This window comes from Haliaeetus albicilla, chromosome 4, assembly GCF_947461875.1.
Source record: "Haliaeetus albicilla chromosome 4, bHalAlb1.1, whole genome shotgun sequence".
Taxonomy (NCBI): domain Eukaryota; kingdom Metazoa; phylum Chordata; class Aves; order Accipitriformes; family Accipitridae; genus Haliaeetus; species Haliaeetus albicilla.
In genome coordinates this window covers 39,436,047-39,454,947 of record NC_091486.1, presented here as the reverse complement: position 1 = coordinate 39,454,947, position 18,901 = coordinate 39,436,047, and the positions used below count along the sequence as shown (strand labels likewise).

Sequence of the window (18,901 nt, the reverse complement as noted above, 5' to 3'; positions counted from 1 at the left end):
TCTGTTAAGCCCTAGGGAGCTTCCAGGCAGAAGAGGCTGTTTTACCAGTTTCCGTAATGGTGGATCAGCCCCAGAATTCAGCTAAATCACTTTAAAGCTCGTCCTCAGTTTGCGAACCATACTATGATTGTAAAGCTACTGAAGAAGAGGTCCAGTGACCATCCCATTTAAAACAAACCCCTCTCATGCATTAAAGTATGTATCAAATGAAAACTATCAGCGGATAAAAATCAGCTCAGCTCCACCAACGTGGCTGTGGCTACTGCTAAGGCACAGCAGCTGAACATGTTGCCTGTATCAGCTCTCAAACTGGCCCTGCAAATATTTTGGCAATTGTTGCCAGAAGCTAGAAAAAGTCAAAACAGAAAAGCAAAGCTCAGCAAATGAGCTTCCCTTTGGCTCCTTTAATCTGCCTACAATACTTTGCTCAAAGCACCCATCACACTGGCAGTTAAAGGCTGTGCAAGGCATTCACAGCCAACTGCATGAGGAGCTCAGCCCAGAAACAGCGTGGCTCTCAAGCTTTTGCCCATCCTCAGACCAGCTTGTGTGGGGGTGGGTGAAGAAAAAGGCCTGGACACATGCACATGTAAGAGAGAGCTGGGAACTGCGCTGTTGGTGGGGATCTTACCTGAAAAGGTGGATTTGTTGCCTGAGCCCTTCATATTGGCAAGTCCTCTCACTGTACAGGAAGGCTGACCCTGAGATATGTCCTATAAGGTTTGGGGGGGGGGGGGGTTGGTTTGTGTTTGGCAGGGGTGGTGTTGCCTTTTTTTTTTTTAAGCTCCCTACACAGCTCCTCCAGGCAGGTTCCTGGGGACACACCGGAGTGCTGGTGCAGCCTTAGTGCATTCCCTGCTCCCTCCCTCCTGCCCCGAGGGGTTCATCTGTTGTTATCCTGCAGTCATGGCTTGTTCCTTCCCAGGACAGAACTGATTTTGAAGGTTGGCCAGAAAGGAGGCAAAACCATCAAACGGCTCAGGCCTCCACTACTCACTCACATGGGGACTGCCGTTTCTGAGCCTGAGCCCTCTCCAGCCTCCAGTACAGCCACCAAGGGGATGTCCCAGTCTGTGGGCCACCACCTAACACCCAGACTGTCTCAGCAGCCACACAGAAAAATGACATGGGAGGTGTGGGTTATGATGTGATGGGGGACAGTGAAGATTAAAGGTGAATTGTGTGGGCAGAGTCATGAATGCCTGTGAGAGTAGTTTGCCCCTGGAAGAGCCCCTGAGACGGCAGGGAGCCTCCACATCCTCCAAGAGAAGCAACTGCTGGAAACAGGCAGCTGGGTGAAGTCCTCTGGCATGCCTGTAGCACAACTCAGAAGGCTGGCATGAGTCTTTACATGTCAGTATTAAAAAAAAAACCAAAAACAAAACCAACCCAGATTAAATGATTATACTTAAAAAACTTTGCAACCCTCCATTCAAACCCATCTTCCCCCTTTCTTTCGGAAGGCAGTAGCATACACCAGAGCAGGGCATTGCTGGGTTTAACTCTGACCGTTAAAGCCCTTCTGAAGACCTTGTTCAAGGGGACAGCCAGCACCCTCAAAAAGGACACCTGCTCCATGGCCGCAACCTGTTGTTGCTGCTTACCTCTCCAGAAGGAAGGTCTGGCAAACAGCCAGCACAGCTGCAAAAGCCTTTTTTCCTTACCACCTGTAAAAGTGGGTGTTTCTATTGCTACACCCCCCACAGTAGCTAATGCTGGAGGCCACCAGACTGGCCACAGAGGCACCAGGAGAGCAGTCTAAGATGCAGATAGCAGGAGGGGTCTGCAGAAGTCCAAGAGGTGTCAAGTGCATGTTAATCATGACCTTTAACACAGGCCTACTTTTTTCCAAATATATGCCAAAAAAAAACAAAAAACCAGAACCAAAAACCAACAAACACTAAGTCAAGACACGTAGCAGGCTGGTCTTAGCAAAGCCCAGCTGACGTCCTCCCTCTGTGTCGCACTCCACTCTTCTGTCACGGGCCAGCAGTGAAATGAGTGTTTAACACAGCCTTTGAGCCCCCAGCCCTTCACATCACCCTCTCCACCGTGCTGAATCAGGGCCGTGACACTGAGAGGCAACATTTGGGAAGCAGAAAGTAATTATTTCATTTTTTTCATAAATGGTATAAACTGCTTCTGGCAAGGCTGTGTTTGTCCCTGTGATAAATCCTCCTCCCCCCCTGCGTTTTCCCACCAAGAAATGCCTTTACTACTATTATACAGAGAAAACCCATATGAATTTCTTCCTGCAAAGCACCAGCAAGTCAACAAGATTGTAGCAACAAGGGAATGAGTCATGGTTTCCTTTCAGCCATCCCCACAGTAATCTGCTTTTGTCCCTGTCATACAGGGCACGTGTTGCTGTCCCCCATGCAAGGGCCTTGCATAGAGCTGAACAGAGGAATTACAACAAAGGAAACCTTTTGTTCCCACAGACTAGAAGTGGTCCTGATTTTTCAGACCTTTGTACAAGTGTGCTCCTGGCAAGGCAGGGGCCAGGGCTGGGAAGGGGATGGGAACACGGGAGGGCAGGAGGGATGAAGAAACAGCCATACTGCATGAAAAGCAAACTGATCTGTTTCATGACCTGCTGCTTTGGCACCTGTGTCTGTTTCTCTGCCTCTCTCCTTCTGACCTTGCTGGTTCAGTTGGGGCTGTGGACTGCAGTACGCCTCCAGCTTTCCTCAGCAGCTGAACCACGGCTGAAGGCATCGCATGCTGCAGCACAGCACAGGGAAGGCAACCAGGAAAGCAAACGTGGACACAGCTCCAGCGAACCCTGCTCGCTGGCAATGGGCCCCAACTGGTCAAAAACCCCATCAGTCAGCAGCGACTGGTCCTGTACTCCATTGGCTCTGAGGAGCACAAAACAGCACCTGGGGATGGAAACAACCTGCCCTCCACTCCTCCTTTGCTCCGTATGGGAGCAGCTTTCCACAGATGACTTGTTGTTTCCTTCTTCTGTTGCCTTCTAACATAGCAGATGGCACTTTTGGGCTCCCCAGTTGATAGCTGCGCTGAATGCCACATCATTGCTTTATGTTTCAAAGGAGTTATGGTACCCCTGAATCCTGCCAAACCAAGGAAAATAAACTAAGTTAATACATACTTAACGTGACTTACCACTGAATAGCAACGCCAGTCTTTTACCCAAAGGCCGCCCCACCTGTGCTGTTGTCTGTAAAACATCATTTACAAGTGTGCTGCCCCAACAGCCCAGAGAAACCCCCAGCCTGTCTCTGTCAGGGTGCTTCCTCTCTGCTGCAAGTTTGCACTTTTTAAGATGTGCTGAGCATGCTACAGCCACCCAGCAGCAGGGTGATTCACCTAGTTGAACGAGGCATTTCAGGAGGGCCTGAGCAAACGGACGCATGCGCACATGTACACACATGGGCACTAGCCCACGAGCAAAGCTATCTGCTGAAACACTGTCATGCTATGTAATGTGGCCCATACAACCTGAGGAGAGAGCAGGGCAGCAGGAAAGGAAAAATTGTTCAATAAATATTTTCTTGTCTGAATTTGCTGATTTGCTAAAAGCAGAGTGTTTGATGGGACTGTGACGGCTTCCAACCGGGAACCAGGAGTTGTGGCAGGAATTGGGGACCACAAAGCTTCCCAGGACCCCAGCAGAGGTGATATTAGCCATGAAAGCTTTGTGTATCTGAGACAGACAGATTGAGTGTCCTCACTAGCTGCTAAGCAAACCTCTTTCTTATTTAAATTTCACTCATCTCCATCCCTATGACTAACTAATTCGCAGGATTTCTTCCCAGCCAGCCCATGTTCCCCTCCTCCTCTTGAAGAAAACAGGTGACTAGGAACAAACATATAATTATTGGACTCCGGTTTGGAGGGGGGAGAGAGGTTCTTTTGCTTTGGCTGTAGAAGCCAAAGAAGATGTATTGTCTTGGCCAAAAGAGAGAAATGAGGCAAGAACTTTCCTTCTCTACCTTTTTATCTGCTCTGTGCAGGATTGCCAGATTATGCAGAAACACCAAGCAGCAGACAGTGAAATGTTTGCATTGCATTTGTATTGTTTACAGAGAAGAGTAAAACATTATTTTGATTGAATGTATTTATAACCACAAGGAAGAAAATGATCATGCATGGAAGGTAGGAGTAACAACTAAGTAATTTTCCAGTGCTGGTCCCCAGCACAGTTACCATGGCCTGAGCTGTGTCCCAAGTCCTTAAGGGCAGCAGAACTATGAGCTAGCCTTGGCTTGCCCACACCAACACACCCATATTTGCTCACTGACTTCAGGGAATAGGGCGCACACCCAGCAGACATGTCAATATGACACACCAAACTAGACATGGACAGATTCATTAAGGCAGCTTTGGTGAGTGCAAAGCTGTGCATACCAGTGAGGCTGGGAGTGATGGATCATTTTGGCTGGAGGGGACCTCAGGCATCCTGCCGAGCACTGCTGCCCCTCTCCCCACAGCCCTGTGGTCTCCAGTGAATTTTAGCCCAGTGGTGTTTCTGTACCGATGCCGGTGGGGTGCTCCAGCACTCACGGCTGTGTGACAAGGAAAAAGAATTCAGTCTCAGTAACTTTACTGTTCCTGCACCATAAAAGGCTGTTTTCTTTGGTTCTGTAAGCCATAACCAGGGGCAAAGGAACTGAAATCTGTGAGCAAGGAGTTTCTTTCTTCTGATGGGTTTTACAGTCAGACAAATTCACAAAGAAGTTTGCAGGTGGCTTATAGTTGTGCATTTGCAATGTAAATCGATACAGGCAGCTATTTGCTTTGCAGCGCAGAAGCTGAAACACTTTGAGGCTGTGAAGCTGCAATACCCCAGGCGCTGTAGAGGTCTGCCTCTACCTCCTTCTTCTCAACCAGGCTGGTAACGCTAACAGCAAGTTTTCACCTCTTGGTGATATGCACCAGTTTGTTCTCAGCAAAAACTCATTGCTCCAAGTCACACGTACCCACACAGCAGCTTGGCTTTTACCTGTCCATTACCTCCCTCACCAGCACGTCTGTGGGAAGAGCATTCAGCAGCCATCCCTTAACACTGCAGATGGGATGGAGACGTCCAAGAGCATTTACACAGCGCTGCACGGGGAAACGGGAGGATGCTGTTGCATGAGCTGTGTCTGGGGATGGGGCTGTGGAATGAGCCTCATACCCCAGCACTGTAGCCAGTCTCCCTGGAATCTCTGGGTCTGGGATCTCCTAGGCAATTAAATTTTTACTTCTTACTACATCTGTTATCCCATCACCCCTGGCTAAATGCGTGATGGAGAAGGAGACTGCATTCTGATGGGCAGAAAGGATCTCAAAGCATCCAACCACCAAACGCAGGAGAGAGGATGGAGATACTGATCTCCTAATTAATTCAACTGATTGTATTTTGTATTTCATTGGAACCCACGTACTGTTCTGTATCTCTGTTGGCAAATGGGGTAAAACCCCACTGAGCTTTAATGGCGTGGAAGAAGATGGCTCTCTGAGACTGCAATAGTTAAAATAAGTTAGACTCCAAATTTAACAGGGCTCAGAATAGTGAACTATTCAGAGGAGGGTAGCTTTGTGCAGCTTCGTTTCAGTCAATTATAGTGGAGAAACAATGGAGCATATTTCCTGTCACATTAGAAATATTCTATAGCTTTTAAGAAAGACAAAAAGAGGAGGAGTAGGTGAGTATTTTAGAAGCTATTGTTCGAATATCATAGTTTCAAATGGTATCTACAGTAACTTGGGACTAATCTTGAGGAGTAACATCCATAACACAATGGATGGGCTATGGCTCCTGCTGTTCCTTGCAACTTGGACAGCAGAAGGAAAATTTGGAGGCCTTGGACTCAGCCATCCCAGGCATCAGTGCCTTTCTGAATAACAGAGTTAACATGCTTTCAACCTCATCAGCAAAGCAAGGACCAGAGAGACTGGATTAAAATTGTGAGGCAGGCAAAAGATGGGAGGAGATACCTTGCCTAAGCTTCCCTGGCAAGCTGGTGCCAGAGCCAACAAATAAACCCCAACCTTCTGATTCCCAGGCCAGGGTCCCTGCCGAGCAGGTAAGCGCCCCGTATTGCAGCACAACGTGCCACTGCAGCCCCAGGGCTTTGCTTGCTGCCTGCACAGGAGAGGGGGAGGCAGAGGAACGTCACTCGTGTCCTACAACCCTCATCAACCCAGCACCGATCGCTTCAACTCATGGAAGCTGGTGAAAGCATTAATATTCAAAGATCTGCCAGGAAAATGTGAAAGGGTGAGGAATGGGTTTTCTACACTGCTAAGAAGGTATTCCAGCATAAAGGAGAAGAAACAAAGCAAAATTCAGACCTCTTCACATAACATCCTATTGCGCTTACATTCCCTGTTGTCAGACCCGATAGCTGGGTGAGAACAGATGTGAGATTGCCCTGAATTTCATTATTTTTTAACTCATTCAACAGTGAAGTTGTTATCCTGTTAAGTTTTCACACCATTCTGTCAAAATCTGCCTGCTGTGCCACGCTCCTTGGCACACCTGCAGAGAGACCCCAGAAGACTGCATTGGGACGACAGACAGCAAAATCAGCCATCATTTTGTCCCAGGCTGCCTCAGCAGGAGAAATTTGCCCATCTTGTCCCCATGCAGCCTGCCCCAGCCCTAACCGCTCCCCTTGGCAGGAGCAGCCCTCATAGTCCTTTGGGCAGGTTTCCCGCACTGCCCTCGTGAAGCTGCTCTCGCTGGCGTGCTGGGCACTGTATGAACCCTTGGCACATGCTGGTTTTCTTTCCCGGGAAGCTCCCAAGTGAACCAGCCTAAAGACTGGAGTAGGAACAAGCCTGAACAGGCGAAGGGTCGCACTGAAGCAAGTCAGTGGCCGGGACAGCACTTGGTTCGCAATTGCCCAGGCCATGTTGTCTTTCCCACCCGCAGAGTCTCCCTGCTCTTGTGCTGTTAAGAGAGGGCATAGACCTCATTGGGGCACCCCAGCAGGGCTTTGTTGTGTCCTAGGTTTTGGAGAAAGTAGGGAGGTGCTAATACCAGTCCTGCTAAATCAGATGTGGAGACAGGAGGAGGTCACTGCCACAGCCCCTTTGCAAGTCCTGCTGGAGACCAGAGAGGATTGCTTTCCCGAGGAAAAGAAATCATTTGTTCTTCATCTATACCACTAATGACAACAGAAACTTTAGATTTATTCTTACCTTCTTCTCAGTGTAGACAGACAGCCTTCTGAAACCATCCAAGCAGACAACACTTCTTGTGGTTGTCACTGGCACAAGCTTCACCGTGTCTGCAAAACACATCATTGTAAACTCATTTCCTCCCCTGCCTCATTTGTGGCAGGAGGCTGGGATTGCTGATAAGGAGGCAGGGGCCTCTGAGGATGCTGCCAATCCAGCACAGCTAGAGGCTTTTCTTCAAATACCAAGAAATGCATTTTTTCAAGACCAGCGGTGTATGGGACATTACCCCAAATGAGAATTTCTGCAAGGTACAGTGCCTTGTGCATTGGAGGGCCTCCAGGTTGAGCTGGAATAAAATGTCTCCCCAGCTGAAAAGCACAAGTGCTTGGACTCGCTCAGCGACAGTGGAAGTCACTGTGGCTGCCCAGGGAGGAAGAGGAATGACTTTGTGGTGTTCCCGGCTGTCCCTCTGCCCAGACACCCCATCCTGCTCACAGACACTGCAGCAAATTGATTCCCACTTTTAGAGGGCTTCTATATCTGGAGGGAAGAGGCTGAACAAAACCTGCCTGCAACTGCCACATGCCTCTCTATGGCCAAGCAACACTGGTTTCTGCCACAGCCCACCCTCTGCAGGCAGGAGTCAGAGCTGTATCTTTCCCTGACACCCCCTTGCAACATGGCATCTAGGCAGTTTGCGGCGTGCCTGCGCATCCCACATGACTGTGTATCAGCAGACATCGCTGCTGTATACTATACATGCTGTGCAGCGTATGTGGGGTTATTGCTGAGCGTTAAGCTGAGTGATCACACAGATGGGATGTTTCCTGACACTCTGTGGGCGGGTGCCTTTTTAATAAAAGCTGATCTTTGTACATTTAGCTGTAATTTTCCTCACTTCCTTCTGGAGCTAGGCATGAAGGAAATGACACATTTAGGATACTTGAGATAAAACTAGAAGCTTTCTGGTCTGACAAGGGCACTGACAGCTCAGTCAGAAGAGGAGAGAACAAGAGGAAATGACCTTGCCCAGAAAGATTTTGTGCCTCCTTGCTACACTTGTGTGGTCCCACTGTGCCCATATAGGCCCCTCCATCAACAGCTACTTTTCCTTTAAATTAAGTCCAGAATTACCCTGACAAGACACTTCCCCACCATGAGGTCAACAAAGAGTCCCCCAGATAGGCAAAAGAGGGAGAATCTCAGTCCTAAAGTTCACATGGTCCTAGATGTCTTTTGACTGGAAAGCACTGATTGTAGAACAGAAAAAAAAAATGGGTCTACTGAGAAACAAAAGGCTTCCTATTAAATTCATTATTTCTCTCCATGGACATAAACCAGGTCACCAGAAGCAAAAGCCCATGACATTTATGCCAGAAAAAAAAGCAGAGGAGTCTATTTTCCTCTGTGCCCCTCACTACCCAGCCTGAAGAAGAGAGATGACTTTTCAACTTATTTAATAATGCAAAAAACTGAGGTAGGGGTGAGTTGTGCAGAATCCAGAAAAAGAGCGATTGCAAAGAGTCGAATTTGCTGATAATACACTACTTGCAAAACAAGCTTCTGCTATTCCCCTCTTGACACAGCGTCTGTTGCCTACCAGGGCAATCATATCCAAGTGTAATTGTCTAACAATTGTTCTGCACTGAGAAAATAGTTCTGATTACAGACATTAACACGTTTAGGCATTAAGGTTCTTCCTCACTGTAATTACCCTTGAGCTTAGTCTCACAAATGAATTAATGTGCTGATCGCTTGGACTAATAGAACCAGCAAAAGGGTGATGAATTGCTTCCAAATCAGATAAAATCAAGCGTGACATCATTTAATTAATTTCAGGGCTTGGGGGGAGGAGAAAGGGGGTCAGCAAGATGCTGAAAAGAAATGTATCTCTCCCTCAGTGATTTCTTTGGAGACAGAAACATGCAAGCAGGGGAGGACGGGGATGGGGAAGGGGAAAATGTGCACCAGGTGAGAAGGGGGTTACTGGAGATGAGGCTGTATAATTTCTGTGGATGAGCATGCAGCCCCGGGTAGCTGCAGCTGCGTGACCGATTCGGTACAGCTGATGTAGATGCAATGGATGGATTTCTTCCAGGTATGAACAGATGCACTGCTTACCTTGCTCTGATTTTGAGTCATTCTCTGAGCACCTGGGCCCATGCATAACCCCTGCTCCTCCCCCAAGCAGACAGCTTGCTCCTGGTCTTCCCCAGGGTCACAGTTCCTCCATGGGAGCTGAGGACCCGAGGGCAGAGTTGCCAAAAAACGCTCTCCTTTTTGTCATGTTTCCTGGCAGGGGATCATTTGGTAGCCCATCAGCACAAGGCTGCAGTCAGCCAAGAGCTGGGCTGGCCATTGCTGCTATTGCTACCATGAGCAGATATACCGCTACCCTCCTTGACTTCTCCTCCCCTGTGAAGGGCCTCCCGATAATATTTTTTTTAATAGAAAGGAACAAAAGGGGTTGATGGAAAGGACATGGCAGGGCTCTGGACTGCTGCTGTTAAGTACAGACTCTCTCAAATTAATGTTTCCCCTCGGATGGCTGACCACCTGTAAAATAAAATGGCATCGTACAAGGAGCTTGTACCTGATAGGGTTACACACGGAGCTTTCTCCTTGCAGCCCAGTAACGATCCATCACCAATTTCAGATTTTTGCATCACATGGATATCCTACACAAAGAGCCACAAAGAAAGAAGTCCTTATAAATCAAAGGTCTCCATTACTGCCTACATCCAGAACTGGCTTCTACAATTTGAAAAGCAGACTAGCTTTTTACGTACACATACTGGGATACACACGCTACATAGACTCACAGTCCAGGCCTCATGCCAGTTTAAACATATGTTAGCAGCACAGACAGAGAAATCTACATTTACACAGACACATATTTGCTGCCTGTAGATAAAAGGCACTCATCTCTCCTAAGTGTACATACTTGTATAAGCATATGTAACATAAAATACATGTGCATGGACGCACACAAAGAATATTGTAACAATGCACAGCCAAAATGTATAACCATATGCCTGATCTCATGTCATTTAAATGACAAGGAGTTTTGTCACTGCTGATTTCAGCAGCAGTGGCATAGGGCCCACAATATATTGCTGCATGTTTTGATCTATGTTTTATTTGGCTGAATTTTGGAGCAGTGGAGGGAAGGAGGTGATGAGACCTGTGAAAACTAAACTTGAAGATATGAAGCTTTTCATTCTCAAAAGTGTGGAGAGTCAGCATGCTTTATCACAGAGCCTGGCTGCCCCTTTGATAGCAAAGGCAGAGGAAACAGGAACCCAATTCCCCTCTTGCTGAGAACGGTAACTCTGGAGTCTCCCTGCAACAAGACCGTTTCTTGCGTTTTGCCAGAGACCACAGGTCTAGCAACCCAATATCAACACCTTTGGCAGCATTCATCATAGTCTTGGATATTTTAATTCATCCAGTCACCCTGGGGATAGTGCAGCTTATGACTCTATTTGTTTGATGCAGCCTTACAATAAATCCAGTTAGTGGAGCGGAAAGTGCAGGTGACAGTCATTGTGATATAAAGTGGATTCCTTATTTCCAGAACCTGATCTTGCAAGGCATCAGGCATCTCCTGAGATGCTGATAGCTCTACTTGCTCTATTCTATAAATGACAACCAGCAACAACAGCAAGGAGCACCAGCAGCCAGGCACTAACTTCCACACATGCAACAAGCTTGAAGGTCCTGAATTTCCTTTCCTAGTGGTGATCTAGCTGTACCACTGCAGTCTCACCACTGGCACCCTCATGGGCAGTCAGAGGAGAAGCTGGTCCTGGAGAAGACCCAACTGTCCCTGCCTGGTCTGTCCAGCTTATCACAGAGGCACCAGTTCTGCCCTGACAGCTCTGGCTGTGCTGAGCTGCAAGTCTTATTCTGCTCTGCTTTACTCCTAGGTAAGAGTAGTTCATCACACTTGTCTTTCTTCCATGCTAATGAACACATGGTGCACATGCTAGGGCCCAGTTTCTTTTAAAAACAAAACCAAACAAACACTAGATCCAAATGGTGCCAGGTGTTCAAATAATTGGTGCTGACATCCTTTGGAAATCTGTCCATGCATTGCTGGAGAACCAGCTCTGCACTTGGTGAGCAAGCCAGCTTTAGCGTTGCAGAGAGATGGAAGGGGAAGCAACAAAGTGGTCTGGTGGTTGATAACTGATTTTTAAGGGTAACTAAACTTCCAGCACAACTCTCCTGTCAGCCACACCCTGAAAGTCAGGTGGGATGAACTTGGTCACAGGGGTATTTATGCATCTGAGCACCACAGGGGATGTGGGGCTTTTACTGTACTTCAGTTTTCCAGGTTTAAAGAAGTTGGAATAAAGTAATTTCCTCATCTCCGAGGGATGCTCTGCATGGAAAGGTTTATGAAATGCTCACAAACTGTGCTACAGGGAGGGGGCTCCCGTAAGTATCTTGCAGGGGATTCTTGGCAGCATGAGAATGTCATGGTACTCTGTAAGTGCAAGAGAGGGATTTGCTTTTACAGTATGACATTTGCCAAACAATTAAGGTGAAGGGCAATGTGCTATAAGTATTAAACACACACAGTAAAAATAAATGTTTAAAAGGCATGTGGGTTTTTTTGAGTATAGGACATGTTGCTTTGCATGTTGTTGTAAGAATCCTTGCAGCTGCCAATCATAAGCTTCAGTTCAAACTGTGTAATTATTACCTGGGACCTTCTTCTTCTCCCATTATGTATTACCTGCACCTAAGAGATCCAGAAACAAAAGGATCTGAGCTTTCCTAATTTAACAGTCGTTTGGAGGATTTGCTGTGTGAGTTTCTTATTTTACTTTCGTCATAATTTAGCATAGTCTGAGAGATTGATACAGCTAAATAAAAATGCATTATGCACTTATTGCCCAGTGTCTTAGAAATCTGCATTAAATTCATGAACTACAGGGAGAGACAAGGAAATCATACTGTGCTTCACACATCTTTTTCTGTTTCCACAGGACTCCTTCAATCACTTCCCAGCCTGTAGATACGGTTTTGGAGGCAGCCTCCTCTTGACCTCTGCTGTCATCCTCCAGTCCACAAATATCCGACAGGAGGCATCACAGAAGATGGCATGGGACCAAAACCAGCCAGTCCCTTGCTGCAGGGGCACTTCCTTCCCGTATCCAGAGGGTGTTACTTTATTCATGTTATTTTTTTAACTATCCCCAAAGCCCACAATATTGCAGGTGGAGTGCTTCCTGCACTTCCTTGTTTCAGGAATATAAAACCAAAACAGGCAGCAACCTTTGAGGCCCTGGTCCTGACCGCAAACCAAAACAAGCCCTAGTTTCCTATCAAAACTAGTTCCCCAAGACAAAACCTACTGGAAACACAGGCTTTGGCACCACGACCAAATGCAATAGCTGAGGTGGGTGAGGTGCTGGATTTACCATGAAAGAAACACATGGCTTGGGCCTAGACTTTGGCTCAAATCATATGGGAGGGTGGTAATCTGGATTGCTAGTTAATCTGGATATGGAGTCATGTCCTAATCCAGCTCTAGAGCTGGGGATTGTGTGCAAGCCCTGCCTTACTAAGTCTAGGAGGAAATGCCTCCAAAACACAAGAAAGCCCTCGGAGCTGGAGTCATGCTGAATGCAAGGTCCTATCCTTGCAAACATTACACAGGGTGTTTGCATTTTTGCATGCAGTATGTTCATATTCATGTATTTGTATGCTGCTAGCCTTGGGAGCAAGTAAATGTCTGCCAACTGCAATTTCAGCCTGGTCAAGGTAACTGACCTTTTTCATTAAGTGCTTCCAAATTCCCAATCTATTCACAGATGTGAAAAATCTGTGCTAATTACAGGCCTATCGGAGGCCAAAAGTGCAGAGGGGAGATAAGGGAGTTTCAGTGCATTATTTAAAGGCACAGCATGCCAATGGGGGTTTTGGCTTGCACTAACACAGTGCCCTGGTCTCTGTTATTCAGGTACGGTTATTTAAAAACAGAGCCAAACATTTAGGAGGGCTTGAGATACTGGGACCTGCCATTGACTCAGATGGCCAAGGTGAAGCTCCTCGGCCATGCTCGGCAGCAGAGGGGCCACCGTCTCTGTGGCTCCCCCTGATTTTTGTCCCAGTCCATTCTGTGTGCTGAACATCTGGTACCCTCGTGTACGGTATAACAACATCCCAAACTATGTGTGCACAACACTTACAAATAGCGCTTAAAACATAATGGCTTATTAATGTAACACATACCATTTGAGAAGTGATACGAGCTCTTTCCCTTTTATATCCTTTTTAATAAAGCACATTTTGAAACTCACTGACCTTTTTTCTTTTTTTTTTAAGTTGCCTAGCTTTATGTAGAAAAACCCCATCAGTGTGAAGTGGAATATAATGCAGTTTATTACCACTAACAAGGGAATGGCCCATAACTCTAAAGAGACAAAGCCTCAAGTGAGCTATGAAGGTCATTTTCTTGCATCCAGAAAGAAAATGTAATACCGACTGTGTCATGATTCCCATTTCAGAGAAAATGTGGGCTGCTTTTTGTTTTATTGTAATAAATAGTAAAAATGAAGGGTTTTTTTCTTTCAGATGGAATTTCACACAGTCAGTCCTCCCCACTTGGGAGGGAATTAAGGCGAATATCTATCTGGATTTTCCAGTGTTATTTATACTCCTCTGGATTTGATGGTTGGTTTGTTCATGAATCTTTAGGAGACAAAAACCCCAATTGCATACCTAGCTGCTGCTTCTCCCTGCTGCGAATACTCAAACATCTCAGTGGGTAAAGGTTCAAACAGCAAACTCACAGACTTGATCATTACCAGGGTTACTTCCAGAGGTCTCCAATAATATATTGTTTCAGTTTTTGGAAATCAGGTCTTCCTGTGATCCCCCATCCCTGCTTCATGCAGCCATGAACCTTAGAGCAATGTTAAAAGATGGCAATGCTGCACTGAAAGCCAATGTGGCATCAACAGGTCAGTGGAGGGACCAGGGTGTAGATGATATACTGGACAAATGTACAAGGCTGAAGAAGACAGTTTAATCCATAGGTCATGAATGAAAATAAACATCAATCTCCTTTTCCAGCTGTTGCTATATCAGAGGCAGGCCAAAGCTTGCTGTAGCAAGCACTGATGCTGGTGTCTGAAAATGTAGCTTTTCTTTTCGTCCCTGGAACAAACACATTTGTGCACTGCTGCAGCTCTTGGGTCAGAGATAACTGGGATGTAATTAGGATGAGATACATTTTTCCATATCTCCATTCCCTGGTCCACCTCTCTACAATGCCCAGACAGCCTGGGGGAGGGGAGATGGGTTGCACCTTCTTTGTCCTCCTCTCCCTCAGTCCTGAGAGTTTGTTATTTTGGCCTTGCTAAATGGCTCAGGTTTTGTGCTCTACAGCTGTAGGAATTTGCAACATTTTCCTTGAGTTCCAAAAGTAATATCTTCCTTGGGTGAGATGATGCAGAAAAGTAAAACCTAGTAAAACCTGTTTTCCCTCACATCACCATCTTCCCTTCCAGTTGCAAACGGTGTCACGTAAAACTGCGTCAGAAAGTGTTGTGGCATTATCAGCAGCTACTCTCTGTTTTCAAAATGATGACAATGAATCACTGTTGATTAAGAAGCTCCTGGTGTCCTTATGTGGGGTAGGAAGAGAAGGGGCACATAAAATCATCAGTGGCCATGTTAGGCTTGAAAGAGAAAAGCACACAGCAAACAACAAATGCTGAAACGCACGTGGGCTCCAGAAAGGAAGAGCAGTGAGCTCTGCCTTGCATGCACAAGAGAACCTGCAGGGAATCGGCACCAAACATGTTGCGTATTCACAGATAAATAACTCTCCTAGGCTCTGATCTTGCTGCTAATGCACCAGAAAGTAAGTACTCTTTTGCGGTACGTAGCTGGTAAATTGTCTTAACCTCACTTAAGTCAACAGAAGGACACTGATGCAGACGGGTAAAGGATTTGACCTTATCTGTTTGCTTCAGATATTACCCAAAGACCTGAACATCAATTTCTTATCACTAACTAGTTCATCACTAACTGATGAACACTTAGCAGCTTTGCCAAACACTGCAATTTGTCTTTCCTACTTGAAGTGTCAAATGTCACCTTAGCAATGCATAAACAACAAAACCCAGGGAGCGTCCTCAAGACTGATATTTAACGATGCAAGAAAATGTTGGATTTTTGTGAACCCCAGTCATGAATTTTGATGCCATCCTTCAAGACAAGCTTGGTACGTACTCCCATATACCATTCTATTTAACAAGTTGTACAAGAATAACTTGGGTTTTATCCCCAAGGGAGAGGGAAGAGATGAACCACACTGTCCAGGCCAGGCCAAGAAAGACATTTTGGAAGAACCAGTCCTTGTATCACAGTAATCATGGCCAGCGCTACAAGACACCGAGTGTGTGCTAGGGCTAACATCATCACCAGTTTCATTACCGTAAAAGACCTGAAGCAGCTAGAACAGAAACTGTGGTGGTTCAGCATTTCTGTGTCTGCCCAGAATACCTGATCCAGTGAATCTGGGTTTAAGCTAATTCTTCTTGTGTGAGGGCTGGCAAGTGGCAAGACACAGCTCCAGCCTCCAAACAACACTCCTGGCATGCCCCAGCTTGCCAGCCCAGAGCCACACAACAGTGTTATTTGGCTGAGTGTCTCTGAGGAGAATAATGCTGCCAGCAGTGCTAATTATTGAGAGGCTTGGACAAAAGCTAGTCCCACTGAAGGCAGAGGCAGTACTCAAGAAATGCAAGCAGTAGAAAGCTCTGCCAAATCCAAAGCTTTGGCCATTCTTTCCCTGTTTGGCCACATCCCCCACCCATGCCGTGCTGAGCCCAGGCTGGCCTGAAGAATGACAAGAGGAAATGCTAGAGAAACTGCTTTAGTTTTGTAAGTAACAAGCAACACTGTCATTGAGTTAAAAAGGATGATTGTGTTTCTGGTGTATGTAGACCCTCTCTCCTTTCAAAAAACCACTAAGTCTTCCTAGGCATTCTCCAGGTTTCACTGCTCTGTGCCAATCCAGGCTGGGATCTAGTTTTGCAGCAATTTAATACAGAAAAAAAATGCTTTTTTTTCCCTATAAAATGTTGCTAATTGTGGGTCCTAACCTGCCACCACTCTGAGAGAGACACAGGAAATATTTTCAGTACAAAGTAACAACACTAACACTAACTTCATTGACTTGCCAAAGGTATATATTTCATATGCTTACTTTTATATGCTGATATATAGTAATTTTTTTAAATTTATTTTATACTCATACCTCTATCTACCCGAAGTATTGACCCAGTACTGAAAATTTGTTCTTTCTCTCAATTCTCCTTCTTCCTTCAGAACTGAACTGATGGCCTTTGGGGATCACAGGGATGTTTCAGCTACAAATTTGAAGGGAAATGGCAACGGTTATTACCCTGCTTCACACACAGCTAGCCCTACAAATGCTCCCTGGCTGACTGGTTCACCCCCTTGGTGTTTTTCATTTTAATTCCTTTAAATTACTGCTAAGCAACCCTGCAAATCATCTGATGCAAAGTTCTTCCCTTTCTTCCTAGGGAAGTCAGCAGAAGTTTCACTGGTACAGTTCTCAAAGGAGAGCAGAACCAGGACCATCACACTAACCACTGAAACCAGAGCTCCTCAGTTCATGACAGGTTATTGGCATGTTCCCTTAGTGCAAAAGAAGCAGCCAAATGCAGAAAGTATCTTTATTTGCATTTCTGTACACCTACCCTGTTTACAGAGTAAAGAGCACTTAAGATTCGTCATCCCCCTTTCCAACTGACCACCCTTTGATTTCCACAGATTAAATGCGAGCTGCACGTACTGGAGGAGTGGGGAATCCACTTCCCCCTGCTGGCTGTGGGTCAGCCTAGGTCCTGGCACCAACCTGGCCAGGGTTCAATGCCAGCTCCAGCCTGCCTGCCATAGGGCACCGGAGCAGCATCCTGGTATCCTGCACCAGCCTCCAAAGGTGTGGGGACGCAGAGACTTCAGGTCTGTGTGGCACAGGATGAAGTGGCTGTGCAGAGCAAGCTCAGGCTCTCAGGCCTGGCCTTCAATAACACTGCACTTCTCACAGGTGCCTAAGACTTGCCTAAGACCTCCGCAGCCACCTAATATTAATTTTATGCGCAACTGTAATTTCTTTTCAAATGTAGCTCTTTCGAAGTTTTGCAGCCATGTGGGATTCTGCACTCAAATACAGACTTTACTGTGTCATCAAGGCAAATGTCTCATATCCAAACAGCAAAAGAGAACTAGTGTTTAACATCAAGGAAGGAAAGCAAACATCAAAACATTCAGAAAATCCCCATGTGGGTGCAGATGGAAGCAGGTACAGTGAGAGGAGATGTGGACAGGGAGCTGAAGGGTGTTCACCACTGGGACTTACCAAACCCGACAAAGCAGGACTGAAACACTGAGTGCTGTGATCTCCTCCCCTTGCCATCACACCCCACTGCTCTCCTTGAGCAACCCCAGAAGGCACTGTGGGGGCTCTGGGCAGCTTTCCTACCCTACTTACACTATCTGGAAGGTTATATATGGTGGGTGGAGGTTTGGGTTTTTTCCTTCTTTCTCCCTAAATCTTAAGAAATCACCTGTAAGACACAGAGCAGCTATTATTTAAATATGTAACAGCACCCATTTTGGTGTTAGCTATCTGAGAGTAGTGCCCCAATGCTGTAAATCCAGCTTTATTTACTTACACATGCCATTTCCCTGACTATTACCATTCTGAACTACCCAAATCTGTCAATCTAATAGAGATATATGGACAGTAAAAACATGCACTGGAAAACTACTGGCAGGTTGTACAAAATGATCAGATTTCATCAGCTGATAAACTATTCACTCCAATAGATAGTCAAACATACTATTCGAGTCTATTTATGGATGTCCGATTAGTGCAAGTAATTTTCCATCACTTTATTATGTTTGTTAATACATTATGAAAACCATGTTGTGATAATGGTCTTACTTAAGTCATTTTGTTGTATGACCGTATAGCAGAAAGCTCGTTCCACTCAAGGCCAGGGACACATTCCAGTGGGCATCAGTTAGTTACACACTGCTATGCTATTTCCAAGGGCTTCTGCAAAGAGCAAAGCTGCCAACAGAGTGGGAATTTCATTTAAGGAAAGCCATTAAGCTGCCAGGCTCTCTAAGTGGCACCACACTATTTTCAGACACAACTGCCATTGCTACAAAGTGCAAGAAGAGGGCTGGGCTGGCTGCTGCCCAGACCTTGATGGATGTCTCTGGTGGCTGCATGGGGGACATAGCAGTAAATTGCATCATGTTGTTGAGTATTTGTGCAATAGCACAAGGATGCAAGATGTAGTACCAGCACCTAACACAGTAGCTTGCCAAATCAAGCCCTTGAGGCTACGGGCAGCCCTCAGAGTCAAATGAGGGCACTATAGACTGTCACGTCCAACCTCCCATATGAGAGTGGCCTGAGCATTTCATCCTGTTAGCCTGTACTGAGATAATCTTTAAACAATTGCATGTGGATTTAAAAAAGTAGCAGCCACAGGCAGCATGATGGAGAAAATCCTTGACTCCATCACTTCACCCTCCAATGCTCCAGGCCCACCATTTGTGCAGAAGCAAGGCTTGCACCCCAGAAGGCACCAAATAATTTTTTCTGGCTTTGGTGCAGGTTCAAAAGAGTGCAGCAGCATGTGTCACATCTGCAGAGCCTCAGGTACTCTGCCCTGGCCAGTGATGCATTTTTGGA

The 18,901-nt window shown here is 46.2% G+C and overlaps 1 long non-coding RNA gene across 2 annotated transcripts; it reads right to left on the bottom strand.

Annotated features, from left to right (window-relative positions):
• Window positions 1-617: 617 nt before the first annotated feature.
• Window positions 618-9,801, bottom strand: LOC138684992 (uncharacterized). 2 transcript variants are annotated; one of them, XR_011324211.1, is made up of 3 exons: window positions 9,734-9,801; window positions 7,159-7,247; window positions 618-3,077 (listed from the first exon to the last, which is right to left on the bottom strand). It is a non-coding gene; the product is annotated as an uncharacterized lncRNA (long non-coding RNA). The 2 variants fall into 2 exon arrangements; XR_011324212.1 differs by lacking the exon at window positions 618-3,077 and adding an exon at window positions 3,990-4,532.
• Window positions 9,802-18,901: the final 9,100 nt, after the last annotated feature.